Raw genomic sequence first — 19,492 nt, 5'->3', positions numbered from 1 at the left:
ACTGACATGTTATTGTTGGTAAGTTTCATGTTGAGAGCAAATGTGTAAATCTTGGTTACATATGTTCCAAGTGAATGTTGGTTACATATTAGTTATGGGGTCATGTTCGAGACATATATTAGATACGGGCTGTTAAAAGCAGGTGATGTGAAGAAAAATGAACCCAAGTGAAATTCTTTCCAGGCTATCCACCATTAATGTGATCTATAACCTGTATAACCGAAATGATTTTTAAACAATCTTTTCCAGGTGGATGTAAAATTGAGCAGCTGTGATTGTGTTTGCATAAGGTGTCAAGTTAGAAGAAATAATGAATCGTTGTAAATACCAGTCGGTGTTCTCAAGCCATCTGCTGGAAAGTCAAACACGTCGGGGGAAAAAATACAGGGCCACGTTTAATGATGGCCAAAGCTTTCAAATGATTTGTCTTTTTTTTTTTTTTGTATATGACAAAAAGCTGACATTCCAACAAGGGTGTGTCGACTTTATCTCCCGTCAATGTCACATGATCTGGGTTCATTCATGTTAGTTCCGCATTGTGGGTAAATATTCCACCTGAAACGTACATACCGCCTCCCTCCATCTCATCTGTGACCGTCTGGTCTGTTTTGGTCGTCCAATAAAACACATGTTAGACGACCCTTTGACCTTTAATATCCGCAAAGTTGATTTGGTAGACACCCCCCTCGCTTGCTCCTATTCTGCTGCAATGCGTATTAAATCAGATATGTCGGATTCAGAGACATTTAACCCCGTGGCCCGGTCTTTTTCTCGTCTCGTCTGTTTGCTTTGACTGCGCGGCTGCGCCTTCTCGCCGTCTTTTTTACTCCGTGCGCCTTACACGCAGCTCGGTTGTCTTCTCTCATCAACCACTAGGGGGAGCTTGTCATCGTGTTTCTTGTGTCAAGACCAAACTGCTCACGGTGGGTTGCGGCCTGATATTTCAAGATCCCCAAATATTTACCCGTTTAGGTAGAAACATATAGGAACTGTGCTGTAATTTTGCCCGTAACAATCTATTTTTTAAATATCTGTGATGATTGAAAGTGTCAGGGCAAGATTATGACATGATAGTCAGGGCCGCCATCGCCTGCGAGGTTCCCATACGGGGCAGGGTGCCGAGCGCCTGTCAATGTTTGTGAATGTTTGGCTTCATGGCCGCCAGCCAACAGAGATCTGTCAGTAGCATCAAACAGCGAGCGGCAGGATGCGGACTCCCCCACTGTCTCTGTCACACTCGCCGCTGACACCCATTCATCAGAAGCCGGCACTTGCTCCGCCCCTCAAAGGATTCAACTACACCGGTTGGACTGATCCCAAACTAAATTTGGGCCTTTCAACATTTGGTGATAATTCATTTTCCACTTTGACGTCGTGTCAAAGATGTGCACACAAACACGTGTTTATCGTTTTGCGTATAAGGGTAGGAAGGACAGCCCTATCCTGCGTTGCCATGGAAACTTGCATCCAACCGATTATCAGCCAGACGATTTTTGCAGATTCTCAAACAAATATTCCCCCCTCCCCAAAAAATTTGTTGTAAAATACTAACGGACAAAGTTTTGTGGAGCAGTCAAATGTTGGGCCTGTGATTGATACTTTCATTGTTGAAAGCATTAAAAATAAGATCTTTTCAAAAGTAGAGTTATGAAAATTTTACCAAATATTGGAATTGGCAGAAAAAGAAAAATCCATTTCGGTCGGGCCAAACCACGCCACCTGTCAGGCCCATCGCCAGCGGCGATGTGACTGCTCGGCGCCTGCTGCGCTCCCGTCGCGCTACGTTTCAAGTTCACCTTTTGTTCAGGTGGCTTCCGATTGGCCGCTGCGAGATCAATCAGCTCTCTCTTTCTCTTCTGCGGGGGAACGTGAGAACCCGTTGCCATCTTCCCCTCCGCGCGACGGCGTCACATGCAAATCGGGAGTGGCCCTCGGAGGCCGGAAGTGGCCCTCCACGTGTCACGGAGGATCTCCGACGCTGATGTGATCGCTGATGTATTGCGAGCGGCGTGCCGAGGGCAAGGGGTCGCTGACTTCACATGATATTTTAGGAGGTGGACGAAAGATTAATGGCAGCTCCGGGCGTAGTTTGGAGGATTAATAGATAATACAAGTCCCGCCAGCACACGTTTATGAAAGGAGAGACGGGGCCCAGTCACCTAAACGGGGTCGTCGCGGCTGCGGAGGAAACGCGTTCCAGCCTCCAGATGCGTGCATGGAACACCGCCGCGTAATTCAGAGCAGGCCTTGACCCCCCCCCCCCTTATCCAGACTGCTCCGCGCCACTTTCAATGTCATGTGTGAGATGTGTGTGCGTCTGTGGCTGCCGGGCAGACGGGAACTTGTTGGCCACGTGGGAAGGAGGAAATGAGACACAACGGACTGGACTGAGACTCCAGGGGCGGCGAGAACATTCCCGACGTTCACGCCGCGGCCATGAGCGTCTGCGTTTCAAAATGTGTCTGGTATGGAGGAAATGCTCAGCTGGTTTTCCTTTGTTTCAACTACACAGGTGTTTTTAAGAAATGTTTAGAAAAGTCCAATTTATTTATCTTGTCACAGAAATGGCTTCAGATGCCCACGGTTGACAAATATTAATGACATCCTCTGACCTTGACCCCCAGGAGGGCAAGGAAAAACTCCAAAAAACACGAACTGGGGAAAAATGAGAAAGCGGCTCTAATTAAGATTAAAGATTAAAGTCCCAATGATCGTCACACACACACCTGGGTGTGGTGAAATTTGTCCTCTGCATTTAACCCATCCCCGTGTGATTTTAATCCATCCCCTGGGGGAGAGGGGAGCAGTGAGCAGCAGCGGTGCCGCGCTCGGGAATCAGTTGGTGATCTAACCCCCCAATTCCAACCCTTAATGCTGAGTGCCAAGCAGGGAGGCAATGGGTCCCATTTTTATAGTCTTTGGTATGACCCGGCCGGGGTTTGAACCCACAACCTTCCAGTCTCAGGGCGGACACTCTACCACTAGGCCACTGAGCTGGTGTCCGTGTGAAGGGCATTAAAAAAAATAATGTAAATAATCTTTTTTTGATCTTAAGTTAATTATTTATAGACTTCACTTAAATGTTTTTTTAAGACTGTTTTAGCCTGACATATTTAACTGTTCCGACAAGCATGGCAAAAGTTAACATTTATAAGAAACAAAAACAATGTTACACAACAAAGAACATATGCATGAACACAACCCCAGCTGCACGCCTGTTGGGTGAGAGGCCTGGTCCTAATATAGGCCACGTGGATTGCAAGATAGCGACTCTCTGCATATCACGGCCATCAGGGAAGGCCACGCAGCGCGCTTATCGACTGCCCAAAGTATTTGGCGTGAAGGTTAATTTTGCAGTTTGACAATCCCTATTACAAATGGAATTGACCAGAACATCTTTGTCCCGACCTCAAGTCCATGTCCAAGGCTGTGGAAGGCTGTGGAAGGCTGCTGTGGTGCGCAAACAAGGAGGCAACCCGTGTGGGTGGACGTTATTTCCGCTAATCTTATCACCATTAGCAGCCCACTTTAAGTTAGCATAGTGAGTCAGGCCAACTAAATTTAGAAACGTTTTTGAAATAAATAAATAAATAAAGCAAGCAGATTGCGAGTTTAATTTTGACTCCTCCCAAAATTATAGTTTTGTTTAAATAAATCAATAAATATATATTTTATTATTTTATTATATATATTTATTATATTTTATTATATATTTTTTATATTTTTGACTCCTCCCAAAATTATAGTTTTGTTTAAATAAATCAATAAATATATATTTTATTATTATATTATTATATATTATATTTATTATATTTTATTATATATTTTTTTCACTGAAAACAATGATTGCTCTTTGGGAGTACTGGTTGTTCATGAATACATAGAGCCAGATGCATCCTGGGAAATTGCACCCTCCTGACATTTTAGGAAGCAAGAAAGAAAGGTCTGAAGGTGGGAAATGTCCTCAACATGCCTCCCACGCTCCAACTTTCTGCGATCCTATTGGCGCTTTAAGACCTCGCTCTGCGGGATCCGCTGCGACCCGTCTTCACCGAGGCGCAACAGGCGGTCCGAGGGCTGATTGACGGCACGCTCTGTCGAAAATGTTGATGCAAAGCGTACAAATGTTCCACCCTCAAGTGCCTCTAAAGGGGGAACGTGTTTGGGTCCCGGCAGGAATGATGAGGTGCTGCGGACGTGCCCCTCAGCCAGCCTCCCTGGTGACAAGAACTTTGAGAGTAAGAAGCAAGCACATAGACGCCCCACAGCTCAGCCGCGGAGGCTCGGAAGCCAGTCCGGTGCTCCACCATGTCATCGCTGGCATTTTTCTTTCGGGCTCGGAGGCCACTTGGGTCACATGAGTCCACTCAGTCAAAGTGCGGCGATTGTTCGGGCCTGAGAGGTTAAGTCGAGGGTTTCAATCTCAACTGGCAGTGGCGGCCTTGAGTGGGCTTCGTTCCTCTTGACTGACCACAGCTGCAGTGTGTGCGTGCGTGCGTGTGTGTACAGCACAGGTGTCAAACTCAAGGCCCGGGGGCCAGATACGGCCCGGCACATCATTTTGTGTGGCCCGCGAAGACAAATTGTGCATCAAATTCGTGTGTCATTACTAGAATTGCAAATTGTCTTCACTTTTAATATCTTCTTTTTTTTTAAATATTTGACCAGTTTTTATTCGTCTGATTTAAAAATGAGCTATTTGTCAGTTTGTTTTGGTGTACAGTATATTCCGTATTTATTTGATATTTGTTTTGATAGTTTGCTTTCCTTCTTATTTCTTGTGCACTGGTCGATCTGTGTAGTTTTAATCCAGCCGTGGCAGATAACACACATCTTTTGAGTTTTCCACACGCTGCAGCACGACAGCACAAGCAGTAAGATTTACGTGTTCCAGCAAAGTAAAACATTCGCCGAGGATTGCGGCTGCTAATCACTGTTTGCACTGGATCCGAATGGACTTTTTTTTTTTTTTCCCCGAGACCATAAAACACCCGAGTTTTACATTCAGTGCACAGTCAGAATCCAGACTAATAGGATTGCGTTTGATGTATTTCTCCCGAGTCTCTGAGGTTGCATTTAAGGTGCCCTGACCTCAAATGACAATTTAACATCCACACAAAATATATCATGTACTTTATATACACACATACAGTATTGTTTACGCAAAGCGGACATAGAATAAAGATGGCTTCCTCGGACTGATGAAATACAAGCGATGTTTAAAATTCTGCCTCTTAAATGATAATAATTCTCTATGTGTGTGTTTTCGATCAAACAATGTTTTGTGTTGTGTTGACGTGTGTATATTGTGTTCACTTGTAAAGGGAGAATTTTGGTACAGCAATGGTGCAGGTTGATACTGTTTAATCCAATAAGAATCTCGCACCATCTATTTTTTATTTTTTTTTATTGGAAAATAGGCCATATAGTTGAAGGAGCTTTTGCTGTGATGAATTCATCCAGAGGTCAAGTTCACGAGGTTGGCGTGCCTAGAAATCCTTGAGGCTTATCTCTGTAAGATTCCAGTGAGACAATGCAGATTGGGGCGGGGGCACTTTGTGTCCATCTGGTAAGGGGGAAGAGGAGGATGAGGAAGGAGGGCAAGAAAGAGAAAAGGAGAAAAGAAGAGCAGGATGAGGGAGAACAACAGAAGAAAAATTGAAGGGTGAATTGCTAGATCTCCATTGGCGGAAACTGATGATGTCAGCTAAATGTTAAACCGGGCTAGAAAGAACTGATGATTTAAAAGTCTGGAGCTTTGATCCATCCGCCTCCAACAATTTTGGCATTCCATGGGGAAAGGGTCCACCAGCCGGCCAGGTAGATCAACGTAGGTAGATTCAAAAGCCTCATTCACCGGCCGCACCTCACGACAACAAAAACCCTATTGTGACCCGGCCCCGGGGGACGCGCCCACTAGAGACGTAAACAGGAGGAAACGTATTCAACGACCGACAAGAGTCCTGTTGGGCCCATTCAACTTTTCGCAGCAAGTAATAATAATCACGGAGATCTTCGGACAACAAACCTCACGCCGCAACTTTTATTCGGAAAAATCACTAAGTCTCCACAAGGGGGAGCAATTTTCCAATGATTTTCATGTCACGATGCCAAAAGAAAATCGATTCATGTTGCCTGTGAGGCAAAAAGCGCCACCGACTATATGCAAAAAACTGTGAACATGTGCACAGTCTGGGAGTGGGTGTCCGCGACACGCCGTGTGAACTTGATTTGGACTCTAATTCACATGTGCTTGACATCTGCTGTTGCAAATGACGATGAATCGCTACAAAAAAAAATTGTAAAATGTGACTCTTGCCAAGCTGGCCTATCGCATTCAAAATGAAACATTTTTGAGCCAATTTTACTCCTTGGGGAAAACATTTTGGTTTCTAATCCTGAGTGAAAACAGAGTTGTTGCACTTTTAGGCCCAGGGGTCTTAAAACTGTGGTCTGGGTACCATCGGGATTCCGTGTGCTGTAAGCTTGGGTGTCCGAGAAATCACAATGAGTCACTTTAAGTACGCTTTAAATACAAAGCTGCCTTGTACGCAACATCTTGATGTCACGTTTTAAATTTGTACTTCCCGTAATTGGAAGAGGATGTTTTGGCCTGGTGAACTTTAACCTCGCCCTGACCTGAACGTGAACCGCCGCGCGCGAGTCATTATCGGAGAGGGCGTTGACATATCTGAAGCGCCGTGTGAATGAGAGTCGTGGTCACAGAGCTCCTCAGGTTTTGCTCTCTCAGACATGACATCGGGCCAGCAGGTTCCGTCTGACCTCGGCTGTTTGTGTGTTTTTCCCTTTTGTTTTCATTTGCAGCCTTAATCGATTTATACTAATCAGCTAATGAATTGTTAAATCCACCAACAGATTAAGCCGCTCCGGTCACCGCGTCAAGCCGTCTCGTGTGACGTGTGATGCGGCTTGCGACGGTTCCTTTGGCCCGAGACGGCGGGCCCACGCGTCCTCTGGTTCCGCAGAGTTCGAACTACGTGGTGATCCAATGGTCCTGTCGTGCAGACAGCTGGCACGTCTGATCCTGGCAGATTGGTTTTAGTGGTACAAACAAAGCTGATTAGCACCGCGCTGCTAGTCCCGCTAACGTGTTACAGACACCGCTGCTTTCATGTGAGCGCGTACACATCCGTGTTTCTGACGGAATGTTGCGGTCCACTTTTTTACGCTGTACGTAAGATATCAGTTTTTAAATGTCGAGGGTTATTCGGGAATATTCTGTTGTGAATAAATGCCGACATCGGCAAAGTGTGACATCACGCGACGTGACGGCTCAACGTGTTCAACGTTGTTTCCCTCGTGCAGATTTCCCTTCATCGGTGTTTCCTCCTCGCCGGTGATGAAGAACCCCGAGAAACAAAGTTGAACGCTCTCACGTGGAGAAAGGAAGCGTATCTGGTGTCGTCACTTGAAAGGTGAAAGTCTTCACAGAGCTCCGCTTTGTGCGACGCTTTACAAAAGCCGCCTTGGCGCAGATAAAGTTTAAAGCAGTCGCTCGGGATTGAGTTACCGTGTGCAAGCCACACCGCTGCCAATGTGGCAACTGTGTTTCGAGTCTGTTTTCAAAGTGAACAAAGCCCGCCACAGTTGGAGTGCGGGTTCTGACCCGAACCGAGGGCAACGACACAAATGTACAGCGAGATATTTTCCACCGCCATGAGAGTAACTTCAGATCAAAGTCGCACAAAGGCAATTGCGAGGTGTATTTTGTTGCTTCGACACGGCCCCTCCCATCACCCAACACCTCAGCGCTCACCAATGGGGGAGCACATTTCGGTTATTTAAAATGCGTTATGGTCCGATGGAACCAAGGCGGAATTTTTGGGCCGTGATTCCAATTCTTAGTAAAAAAAAATAAAAGAACACCGACGCATGTTTGGAGCAACAGTTTTGTTTTATTTTATTTCATTTTAATTTATTTTAATTTATTTTGTTTTGTTTTGTTGGAGCAGCTGTTTTGTTTTATTTTATTTTGTTTTGTTAGCTGAAACTGGGTCTGAGACAAAGTGGAAGTTATTATGAGCGGTTCGAAATAAGTTAGCAGAAAACTTTCAAGCTCCTGCTAGCTAGCAAAAAAAAGGAACAGCCCACTAGAACAGCTGAAATTGATTTTGGGTTCTTCTGTGCGGCCCGATATCAAATGTCCCACAGACGGGTAACCTCTTAATGTCAATCGTAGTGGCTCAGGACATCATCTTATGAATGAGGTTGGAGCAGAGCAGTCTGTCACCTTGACTGCTAATGCTAATCAGGACTTAGCTTGAGAGGCGCCCAGTGACTTCGCTGGATGGAACGGTTGACAGATGATTACTCTGTGATAAGATTTGAATGGCTTAATGTTGCAGCTATTAATCTGCTAAGAAGCGTCTTTGCGCTGATTTGATGAGCAGCATCCGTTGAATTAATCTGCCGCCATATGACGGCCCCGCCCGCTCGCCCGCCTGCGCTCCAACAGGTCTCACCGTGGTCCAATTTGAATCTGTTGACATTGCGTTCAAAACGAAGGCTGCACTGTAAACAAAGTTTGCTTTGCCCTGCTCGTGGCAACGCGATGACCTATATGGGACAGCCAGCCATTGTTTGGGGGCAACTGATCTGATCTTTTCCATAGAGTCCGCCGCAATCTGGGCCAGCGCATTACCAAGCCAAGATTATCCGCATTCAAGCGGCCTTATGCTTTCACATACGACAACAAGCAACCTACACAAACAAATAAACAAATAACGTCACACGTGCTTCAAACTTTTTCTCGCTTGGTTCAAAGTGTTCGGCCCAAAACAAAACGGTCTTGAAAAACAAAAAGTCAAAACACGCCACCCCCAACCACGAATCAAAACACAGTATTCTGATGATGTCATTTTTAGTTGACTGCAAGTACGAGACAAAATGGTCGCCCCATGAGATGGATAAAAATGGATTTTGCTTTTCAAGGCATATTCCACAAATCCATAATCAGAATAATAATAATGTTGAGACTACTTTTTAACTTGACTTCTCATTTAAAGTAAATTAATAGCTTTGTTTCTCAATCCATATGTTTGAAAGCAATGGCTGAAAAGTTAATTTTTGTGTTCCTAATTGTTTATTAGGTGTGGCTTAAATGGTTTCCCAGTGATGTAGCATGAGTACCTCTCCTTTTATAAGAATTTATCTCTTATCTGACTGAATTGACTTAACTATTTGAAAAAGTGACAAAATACGTTTGCTATGTTTTTGGGGGCCATCATGAAGTGGCTGTGCTAGCTTATAACAGGGAGGAACATGGTGAGTTTGACTTTCCTTCAAGCTCAGAATTGGATTTTGTAAGCTTGGATGTGGAAACTTCGTAAAGATGCAGGACCAAGCAGCATTCATTTCTCAAGTCGTAGTAGTTGCATTTGATTGACAGTTGAGTGGACACGCCCACATTTGAGAGTGGTTTGATTTCTCATCATGTTGCAGCGTCATATTAGATTTTGAGTTGCGGTGTGTCAAATTTACAAAACATATTTGCCTTTTGGTTTACAGGGCCTTTAACAAATTGTTTGTTTATAGCTGTGTGATAAACACACACTTTGACTTTGCATTGGCGTGGATGTAGGGAGTGTTTTCAGGGTGTGTGTGCGTGTGCGCGCGTGCACAATGTCCCCTTCGTGCCAAGTCTGTTGCCTCAGACCCAACAAAAGCCTCTAATGCAGATTTAGATTTTCAATCCCGCGCCACAATTGTGCTCCCTCGGACAGGTCGGCATCAACAATCTGTTGTTTCCTCCTTTTCATCACTCCGCCGTCATTCGCCACCGAGGAGGCGGCGGCTGATGGGCGGGGGAGTCTGAGGATGAGGCAGGCAAGGAAAGATGGTGAAGATCCTAATTACAGGTTGCAGCGGAGCACTGGAAGTAATCCCCGCTGCTGCTCACCATGCTCAAGCTGCGCACATCAGGAGGTTCCAAGTTGCCGACCTCTGTTTACAGACCATGACCACGATTTCACGTGTCGTGCTCAAATTCTGCTGACTCATGAAAAACTCCGACTCCGATGTGATCAAACCGATTTTGAAATGGGAAAAGAAAACAATAGCTTACCAGAGTGCGATGAATGAAAACAAGATTACGGCGAGCTTGTGCTCCTTAAGCTGCCCGTTTCCCTCCCTCCTCTGCTGGGGGCTGAGGGGCCCCTACAAGCCCCCCCCATCCCCCTTCCATCCCCACCTGGGGAGAACAATATCCTCAGATCATCTTCTGCCAGCAGATGGTTCTTCCAATCCGCTGGTTTCCTCCCAGCTTGAACATGTGTTCACATGTTCCTGCCCTAAAAAACACACATGACGTCCTGACCGTCACATGAGATGCATGCAAACTATTACAGGTCGCAAAAAAAAAAAAAACTCAAAATGAGCAAATGTTTTTATTTGGCGGCTTGATGGAATGCTAATGCCTTCTTTATCATCATTTTTTTCCCCACAATTTGATCTCACCAAAGGTCACGTCTGACGAGGTGACGCCATAATAATAAAACAATAATCACCTTCCAGATAATAACTGAAGACGATGATTGCTAATCTGCGATAGTGAAACTTATTTTCTCATCGTCATAGGAAAGTACAAGCCGTTTAGTTCTAGATGTCGGCGCTAATTAGAAGCAAACAGCTTCCTGGTCGAAATGCTGGCAGGAATGTGGGACAAGTTATTGCTAATAACCCGGCCGATGATGTCATCACCGCCAATGACTAACGCCATTGTTCCCGCGGACGACTTAAGAGGCAAAAGTTGCTATTGTATTTGTTTCCAGGTCACTTGATACATTTTTACCCAGACCCCTCCCTCCTGCTGCTCTCATTGGCCAATTATTTCATTATCAGGGTCGCCACCCACGCAGCACGTACGTTGCCAGTGGGAATATCCTGGCATGTCAAATATTTTCTATCCCCCCAACGTGACAACTATAAGTACGCATACTCTCGACTTAAGTAGTAGAGTCGATACAATAATTGTCTTTCAGTTTTTCATTGTTTGTATTACGATTCTGACCCATAGAAGCTTGTGCGGTACGGATTTGACCATATGTTGTAATTTATAGCTAGGGTGAGAGGTCACCAATCCTGATCCTTAGGGTGTCCTGTGTCCTGAATCAGGTGTGTTGCAGCAGGGAGACATAGAAAACATGCAGGGCACCGGATCCCGAGGATCTGGACTGGTGACGCTTCAGAAACAAAATCCACCTGTTACCGGCCCTAACCCTTAATCGCTAAATTTGACTAAATGTATTAAGTGCTAGCTTGCGTCGGCTCAAAATAAAATTCCCGCTTTGCTAATGTCAGGAAATTTGTGGGGAAATTTGAACATTTCCGATCCAGGCAATGCCATCAACTTAAAAAAGACACATTGTGTTTTTTTTAATTTTGTATTATTTGTTGTTGCCGCCAATCACTCTTGCAGCCAACAATTAGCTCCAAAATACGTTGATTCTCCAAATCATCTTCATCAATACCCCCTACTTCATTTTTATTTCCCACAATAAATTTGTTTGCGCCACGCTAGTCTTACAGCAACAAGCAACTATAACAAAAATAACATTTTGACGCAGGCCCCAAGATGAAGCCTTAGCTCAAATCACAACTTGGGCCCAATCTACAGACTCAAAAGGGGAAAAAAAAGTCAAGGGTAGCTGTGCGTGCCAAACTTTCCATCTTGGCAGACACATTTGGCCTCTCACGTGTCTTCCCCGTACAAATTATTTAGGAAGGTTCTGAGAAGGTGGGCCCCGGGTCGGAGAGCGGCGCGCTCGGGGAGTGCTGCCAGTGCATGTGCCACTAATTAGATGCGGGCTATTGTCCGTACAGGGTCAGTGGAGTGAGATTTGGGGGGATTTGCTGCTGCTTGAGCGAGCTGATTCACTGCTGACACTGATAGGAACGCAGCAGGGGGCCACTCCAGTTACGTGCGTGTGTGTGTGTGTGTGTGCGCCGGGTACATTAGTGCCACACATGCATGCACACACACATTATTATGCTCCCAGTCATGCAATGTCCCATCTCACTGCATCACTCAATCGCAGTGTGAAGCACTGCGGGGGTCCGTGACATCCTCCGCTCGCCACTAAGCTCTTACTCCTCTTCTGTGCGCGTGAGGGGGAGGGGCTTTGCGCGTGTGCGTGCATGAATGCCGCCGTGACTGCGTGAACACGTCAAGTCCGAATGCGTTACGGTTCTGATGCAAGCTGCTGGGTAGCCTCTGGTCACGCAATAACATGGCAGGATTGGCTGGTAGGCATCAGTGGTTGGAAGTAAGGAAGCACAGTGACGCATTGAGATGAGAGTTGGATTTGTTCCGTGAGCAAGCTCGTAACTTGAAAAACTCGTATCGTCTTACTGAAATGAATATAAATGTAATTTATCTTGTTCGGCCTCCCCCCCAGAAAACAATTTGTGCGTCGTTATTTAATGCCGCAATCCAATTCATTGTGCTGCTCTTCCTGGTGTGCCTTTCTTGGCCACCAGGAGGCAATCATGCAGACAAACGAAGAAGATTGCTTCTTCTACTGTCACTCAGTCACATTTTTGTCATTTTCCATAGAGAATAAAAAATAAATATACCTGTGAATATTTGCTTAAAGTCTTTTAATCACGCCACATCGTAGATGCCATTTATTAGCGCGCCTATGGTGTTAGCATTAAGCTAGCTGTACCGTTGCTTCTAAAACCGTGCTTTGATGCTAACTGTGAGCTTGCATCGTTATCATTTAGCTAAGCGTACTTGTCACCAGCTAAGCTACTTGTGTGGTATATTTCATTTGACAGCTTGAAGCTAACTTTTTGATCGATTATTTAGCATTTCACGCGAGTTGATCTTTCTGCAACCATACAGCACTTGTCAAGTCAAAGCATAAAATCCACCCAGTGGTGACTTGTACTTTGAAAATCTTGTAAATCGGGTTACTTGTATAATAATACCCCGCGTGAGCTTAGCCCTCAGCATGCAACAAACTATTCATTGGTTGGGAAAGTTCAACAGGAGGTGAAACTTCAACCTCTCTTGTGAAGTTTTGACTTTTTTCTCGGTCACTCATTGGCTCAACTGTGAAAATGTGTTTTATACTGTATGGACAGTGTGACACTGAGATCAAAAATCAGTGCGCTGCCGCAAGGGAATGTCCTCCTGGGACAATCCAGCGCCGTCTTTTGTGTCACTGCGATTGTCTCCCGCCGCGCACGCTTGTTTCAAACATTGTCCGGGGCTGATGGAAATTGGCTCATTTTCAAACACAATGACGAGCGGGCTCCAATGACAGGCGCCGGTGAAAAGGAGTGATCTTTAAGAACATCTCTTGTGTCCCAGCTGCCACTTGTGTCTCCCTCCGTCGCTGCAAGAAATCCACGCGTAAAAACCGTGACCGCCGCCTATTGTTTGGCCCGCGTAAACACTTTAAAATGAATCTTAACTGGCCCGCCCTGAGAATATTATGCAGCTCCTGAGGAGGGATGAAAAGGAGGACAACGATGCCAAAGAAGTCTTTGAGCGTCCTTTCAAACAAAGGGGCTCCATCCCGCCGCCGTTAGCCACGCATGCTTCGACGTTGCCGTGGTTGGACTTGAGGAAGGTGAGAGCAGCATTGAACTTGAAATGCTGATCAATACTTTTTTTCGGCCGTGAGTTACCAGGACAACCGTGTCAGCAGCAATTGCATCACATGCATTTTTTTGCTAAACGTGTGCAGACAACTTTTTGTGTGGTGTCGCACTCACCTGCTGTGACTTTGGTGTCCTAATTGGGACGTTTGTGTCCTTTTTTTTTGATCAAATGGTGGAAGGTGAACATGGAGGTCGTGAGAAAATGATGCGTTAAGGAATCTGAGACATGGATCTTCTATTCATTGGATTCTTTATGGGAGTTGTTCTCGCACAGCATTTGTAGGGTTGTACTAGTCAACCAAAAATCTAATTTGGACGACTTAGACTTAGAGAGTTCATGTCTGTGAGTTTATAATTACTAAGAAAAATACATTTTATTTAATTCTAATTTTCTTTTCATTTACAATCAATTTTACAGCCTGTTTATACCACTCACACACCCATAATAATGGTTTAATCCAAAGTCATTTTCATTGTTCCATTCCACACACTGTACATAAAGCAATCGGGCTCTGGATCAAAATGGTTCATTCAGTGGACACATTCAAGGTCAGGTCGGGTCAGGTGAGGCCACTTTGTCTCTGTTGACGGGCCCATAAAGGCGCATGTAAAAGGAGAAAGCTTATCAGATGCTTGCGGTCAGCCACCATGACAGGAGTCAAACGCTGGCAAAAGGCTCCAACCCAACTCCAGTTTAGATCACATGAGAGACATTTTGCTTTCCTGCTGAAGATGAACAAAACTCATTTTTGGTGTCAAACTCATTTTTGTAGTCATATATTCCTTCGGAGGGCCATTATGACTGACAACCCAAATAAATGTATTATATACAGTATAGGCTACACAACAAACTGATGAATAACTAGTTTTAAAATCAGACACGAGTAATTAATTTTTTTTTTAAATTGCTGGAAACATCTCTATTTTTTAAAAGTGAAGACAATTTGCAATTTTAGTACAGTGATCCCTCGCTACTTTGTGTTTCGTTTATCGCGGCTTCACTACATCACGGATTTTTTTTCCAAATTAAAAAAACATTTAAAAGTCAAAATGAAATATCTAAATTGAGGAAACATGTGTCTAACCTTTAGGACAATGTAGTATTGCTCCAAATGTTCATTTATATTCCTTTAGAAGTCCGATTTCGCGTGTTAACGCGATCGCAAATTAGCATCTTTCCGCTAACTCGTTAGCCTGCCCAGTACTTCTTGTTGGTGACCGTACTTCGTGGATTTCACTTATCGCAGGTGGTTTTTGGAACCAAATATCCGCGATAAACGAGGGATTACTGTATTGACACAAAGTCCATGTACAATTTGTCTTCGCGGGCCAAATATAATTGCACAGCGGGCCAAATTTCCTCTAGATAGATGAACATTGTTTCAATCATTTTTGGATCAATTAAGTGATAATGTGATCATTTCCCGCAACACACTTGATCATTTTTAATTTCACGGTGGACTGAGCTACTTTAACCCACCAAACGAAGCCCCCGCATTCACATCAGCCCAGTCCCGTGCGAGCGAAAAAAAAACCAACAACCTCTCAATGAACCTAACGGATCAAATTTCAGAAGAGGTCAACTAAGTCCGTATGTTACGGACTCTTCATCTCACGCTTTTGCTATCCTCACCATACACCTGGAAGGCACCCCGAATTACATCGCAAGGTTTAGCTTGGGCAAAGGATTAGAACATGAAGAAGATGAGTGAGACTCCACCACTTAAGCGAGAGATAAACCCAGACAGCCCGATGGCGGACATGAAAGCGTCCCGGTTCAAAGGCATGCCACAAATCAATGGCAAAGCTGGGATCAAACATGTCCGCCACCCAATGTCCTAGCGACGTGGCGCTACTTTTAGTTGAAGACACCCTCGGTCACAAATCAGGGCCCGTGCTGGCGGTATATAAACGACTCCCCAGAAAAAGTCAAGATGACTCGAAAATGCATGACACGCTTTAATGGTGAACTTCAGCTGACCTTCTGTAAAAGTTAGAAGCCACATGGCCACCTGCTGAATATTTCAGTGCTTTTCACATTTGTTGTTCTTTGACAAGGAGCTGAAAGGCAAAATTCGCAGCAGGTGTTTGAGCCATCAAAACAGACCAAAGATGGAAAAAGCACCCTTGAGGCACGGACGGAGGGACAGTGACCCCGGCCGGGCTCTCAAATGAAGCGCTGAAGCCTTCAAGATTGCCAAAAACGTTCCTTACTTCCATTTCATATTTTTAACAAGATATTCGAAATGATGACTCCAATAAAAATTCCCTTCTGGCTTTCAGTTTTCATTCTGAAACTGTGAAAATTGTTCGATGATGAACCTGGGTGAGCAACTTTATGGGTCCAGAAATGACAACTGGACTGCTTTGAAATTTGACTGTGAAATGCGAACCAAAAAATAACTTTATTAAGTTGTCCTATTTCGACAACAGCAACCAATCAGCAGCACAAACTGTCCATTATCGGGGCAGGACAAACATTGTCCCGGCAGATGGAAACCCAATAGCGCCATTACTCTATACACCCCATCCCCACTAAAAAAAAACGTAGGGGGGTCCGCTGTTGCATCATTTCATATGCCTGACTTAACGACAGGAAGTTGTGAATGTGTAAGAGAAAAGTTCTTGTTCAGAGTTGACTTGTTCCATCTGCTGTCCGACAAGTATGGAGACCACGTCGTATTAGGAGGGCGGGGCGGGGCGGGCGGGCGCTTATTTGCTGGAGGGGCGGAGCTGCTGTTTAGTGGCACTTCATTCATCTGGTTTAGGGCTTGCCTTTGTCTGCCTGGCAGGTGCTTCTAATCCCACTGTCACTGGGCTGGACAAGATGTTTGGACAAGCCCTCCTCAACACACACACACACATATGATCCCAACCCACATGCTAAAGTCATGCCTGATTATACAGTGTAGGGAAAAAAGCGGGAACCGCTATTCCATTGCTGACATAACAGTAAGCCCGTTTCTGACCTTATTTGGTCACGAATTCTGCTGCACATTTATTTATTATGTCTCGCCCCTCAAAATAATCAACCCCATCGCCTTTTTAATATGGTCTTCCACGAGAAAACATCTCATCCATAGTGGTGTCTTAATATTTATTTTTTTTGTTCCATCACTGTGTTCGTCACTCAAATCATCTTTCCCCATTGAAAAGTCGAGTGTAGCTTCCTGCAAAAAACCCAACTAAAAAATTGGTGTTTTTTTTTTTTTCAAATAACAAAAATAGAACTCTCTGGGTTAATGAAACACGATATTTTTAAAATAAAAAAATCGAATGAAAAGAAACAAATAATTGCAACTAATTGTGTGTGCGACTTGGCCACCGGGGGCAGTATAATACAGTTGTGAGGACACAACAACTACTCTAAGTGACTCAGCGGGCTGCAGAAATATTAGTCATTTTTTGCAGAGGATAAAGAATATATGCCTGTGAGTATTGTTAGATTGTATACATGTTGATGCACATTTGCGTTCAAATTTGCCCAAAACGTTATAATGTGACTTTCAATGGACAATGGTGAGTTGAGTTCATGTGAGTACATAATTTGCATTTTTTTTTTTTTTGAAAAATAAATAGCCACAAGAGCTCTGACATGAAGTTTCAAGTTGAATCAGAAGTGCGGTTTTAAAAGTCCAAAAGAGCCGACGGTTCTCATGGCGTCGTTTTATTTCGAGACCTGATATAAAAATACAACATATGAGGATGCCGTGACCTTTCCTCGGGCTTTCTTTGGTCCGGTCATTGGCGAGATGTTCTATTGTGATTCTCCGATGGGACCGTGGCGGCTAAAATCTCCAACCATGCCATTGATTTTGGCCTCGGGGGGTCAAGAAATGACCTCCAAACCGCTTTCTTTTGTTGAAGATCACAGAATCAGGTCCGGTTCGGTCGGTATTTTTGGAGATCGGCGTTAGGACGCCGTTCCCCCTCACAGGGTTGGTGTCGGTGTAACCTGGTTTCCAGCTGCGCTCTATTTTAGCGGGAGAAGAGGCCGCTGCTTTATTTTGGATTCCTGGTGGCCCGGTTCCTCAGCCTGAGGTCTCCAATAACCCAATTTGAGTTGACTTTTCCCGTTGAGGGAGCGCCATGGCCCGGGGCGACGCACTGTTACAATTCAAGTGGTACAATGAACACACACCATCGCACGGCGCAAATTCACCTCTTTCTTCTTTTCCAAGCCTCAATAGAACGTTCGACCTAATAATGTTCCTCTCTTATCTTCAATGGACAAAGAAGACCCCACAGAGGTTTATTTTCTTCCTCAAATTTCAACAAGCATCCATCTGGTCTTCTTGCTGGCTCACACGCAATATGGACGGACTCGTGTGGACTTTGCTCATCAGCATAACATGGCGGCATATCCGCCGTTTGATTGTCAGAACCTCCTCCGGCTACACATTGACCCAAATGATTGACTTTGTCCCAGATTTGAGGAGAAAAAGCACAAAGAGTTGCAACTACTTCTGATCACTTGATGGAGAAACTTTCTAAAAATATGGAGAATCGGCTTCAACACTTCTTTGGACCGCGTACCAAACTTGTGGCTAACTTTCAAGAACTCGCTCTTGAAACACACTGCGTGACCTTGTCAACCTTCAAAAGTCTTCTCAAACTCCAAAAGTGCTTATGATATCAATTCATAGCTGTAATTTGTGGTTTGTTCCTGCTTGTCTGTACTTGTAAAGCATCAGATTTTTTTTTAATGCGCGCTATAAATCAAATGTGTTATTTATGGATCACAAATGAAGACTCACACGGGCGTGACCTTCAAACTGGTGCTCCAATGTCACGAATCTGAATCTGATGATGACAATCATGACAGTCTAGGGGGGGGGGGGGGGTCGCACTACGCTGGGAACGTCATTGAAGGCCGAGTTGTGCTGCTGGGAGCGTGAAGCTAGTGTTTGGGTTGGCACGGCGCGGGGCGCCTGCGGGCCGCGCCATCAAAAGGGTTCTGTCCGATGCCCGAGCGCTTATTGTTGAACATTCCACCCCCCCCCTGAAAATTAGCATAGAAGAATCCAAAATGCAAAATGTTCTGCAAATGACAGCTGCTTGACTGAAACAAAGGAAGCAAAATGGCTTTTGGTTGCGCTGTACTTGTTATGCTAATGACCTCCCTCCCTGTTTAGCCCCCCCCTCGCCCCCCCCCCCTCCCTCGCCACCGCCCCCACCATACAAATCACGCTTGTCCCTCACTTTGTTGTACCAACTTGAAACAAAGCTCCACTTTTTGTTGCACCTCCATCACATCAACACCAACTTAGCTTGCAAATAATTGCAAGTGGAACATCTACAAGACTTTCACGGCGTCCGCTCACTGAGCTCCGTGAGCAACTTTCGGACACGTGCACGAGAACCCATGTCAGCAGAAGCGCAAACGTCCATCACACAAGCGTTGACCTCGCTCCGGAGCTCGCTCTGATGTCTTCTCGGAGGTTGCGAAGGCTTGGCGTTATGTCACGCCGCAGCTTGGTGACCCACGCATGACGGTTCACTTTCTGCCTCTTCCACAATGTGTCTTTATGCTGTCGGAGGCCGTTGCTCGGCGCTGAAAGAGAAGGGCCGCGCTCGCCTCTCACTCTTTGAAAATTAAGTTGCCGTCGCACGCCTTGGGTCTCATTGTCTCGGAAGCGGCGAGCCGGTGCTTGGTATTCCCGGCACAAAACGGCCTTGGCGGCGTGCTGCCATTCGGATTCCCTCCCTCGCCATTCCGACTTAATCTGGGTTTGAGCTCTCTGCTCCGGCCCGCCTACCCTGCATACGACTGTACGTCTGAGCGGGTCTGACATGGGAACCGGTCGGCTGCGGGAAACTGACCGCAAAGGACGTTTTGGTATTTGCATTTGCATCATTAGGG

The sequence above is a fragment of the Syngnathus acus genome, chromosome 2 (assembly GCF_901709675.1).
Source record: "Syngnathus acus chromosome 2, fSynAcu1.2, whole genome shotgun sequence".
NCBI classification, from domain to species: Eukaryota; Metazoa; Chordata; class Actinopteri; order Syngnathiformes; family Syngnathidae; genus Syngnathus; species Syngnathus acus.
Note: the sequence above shows the minus strand (reverse complement) of the source record.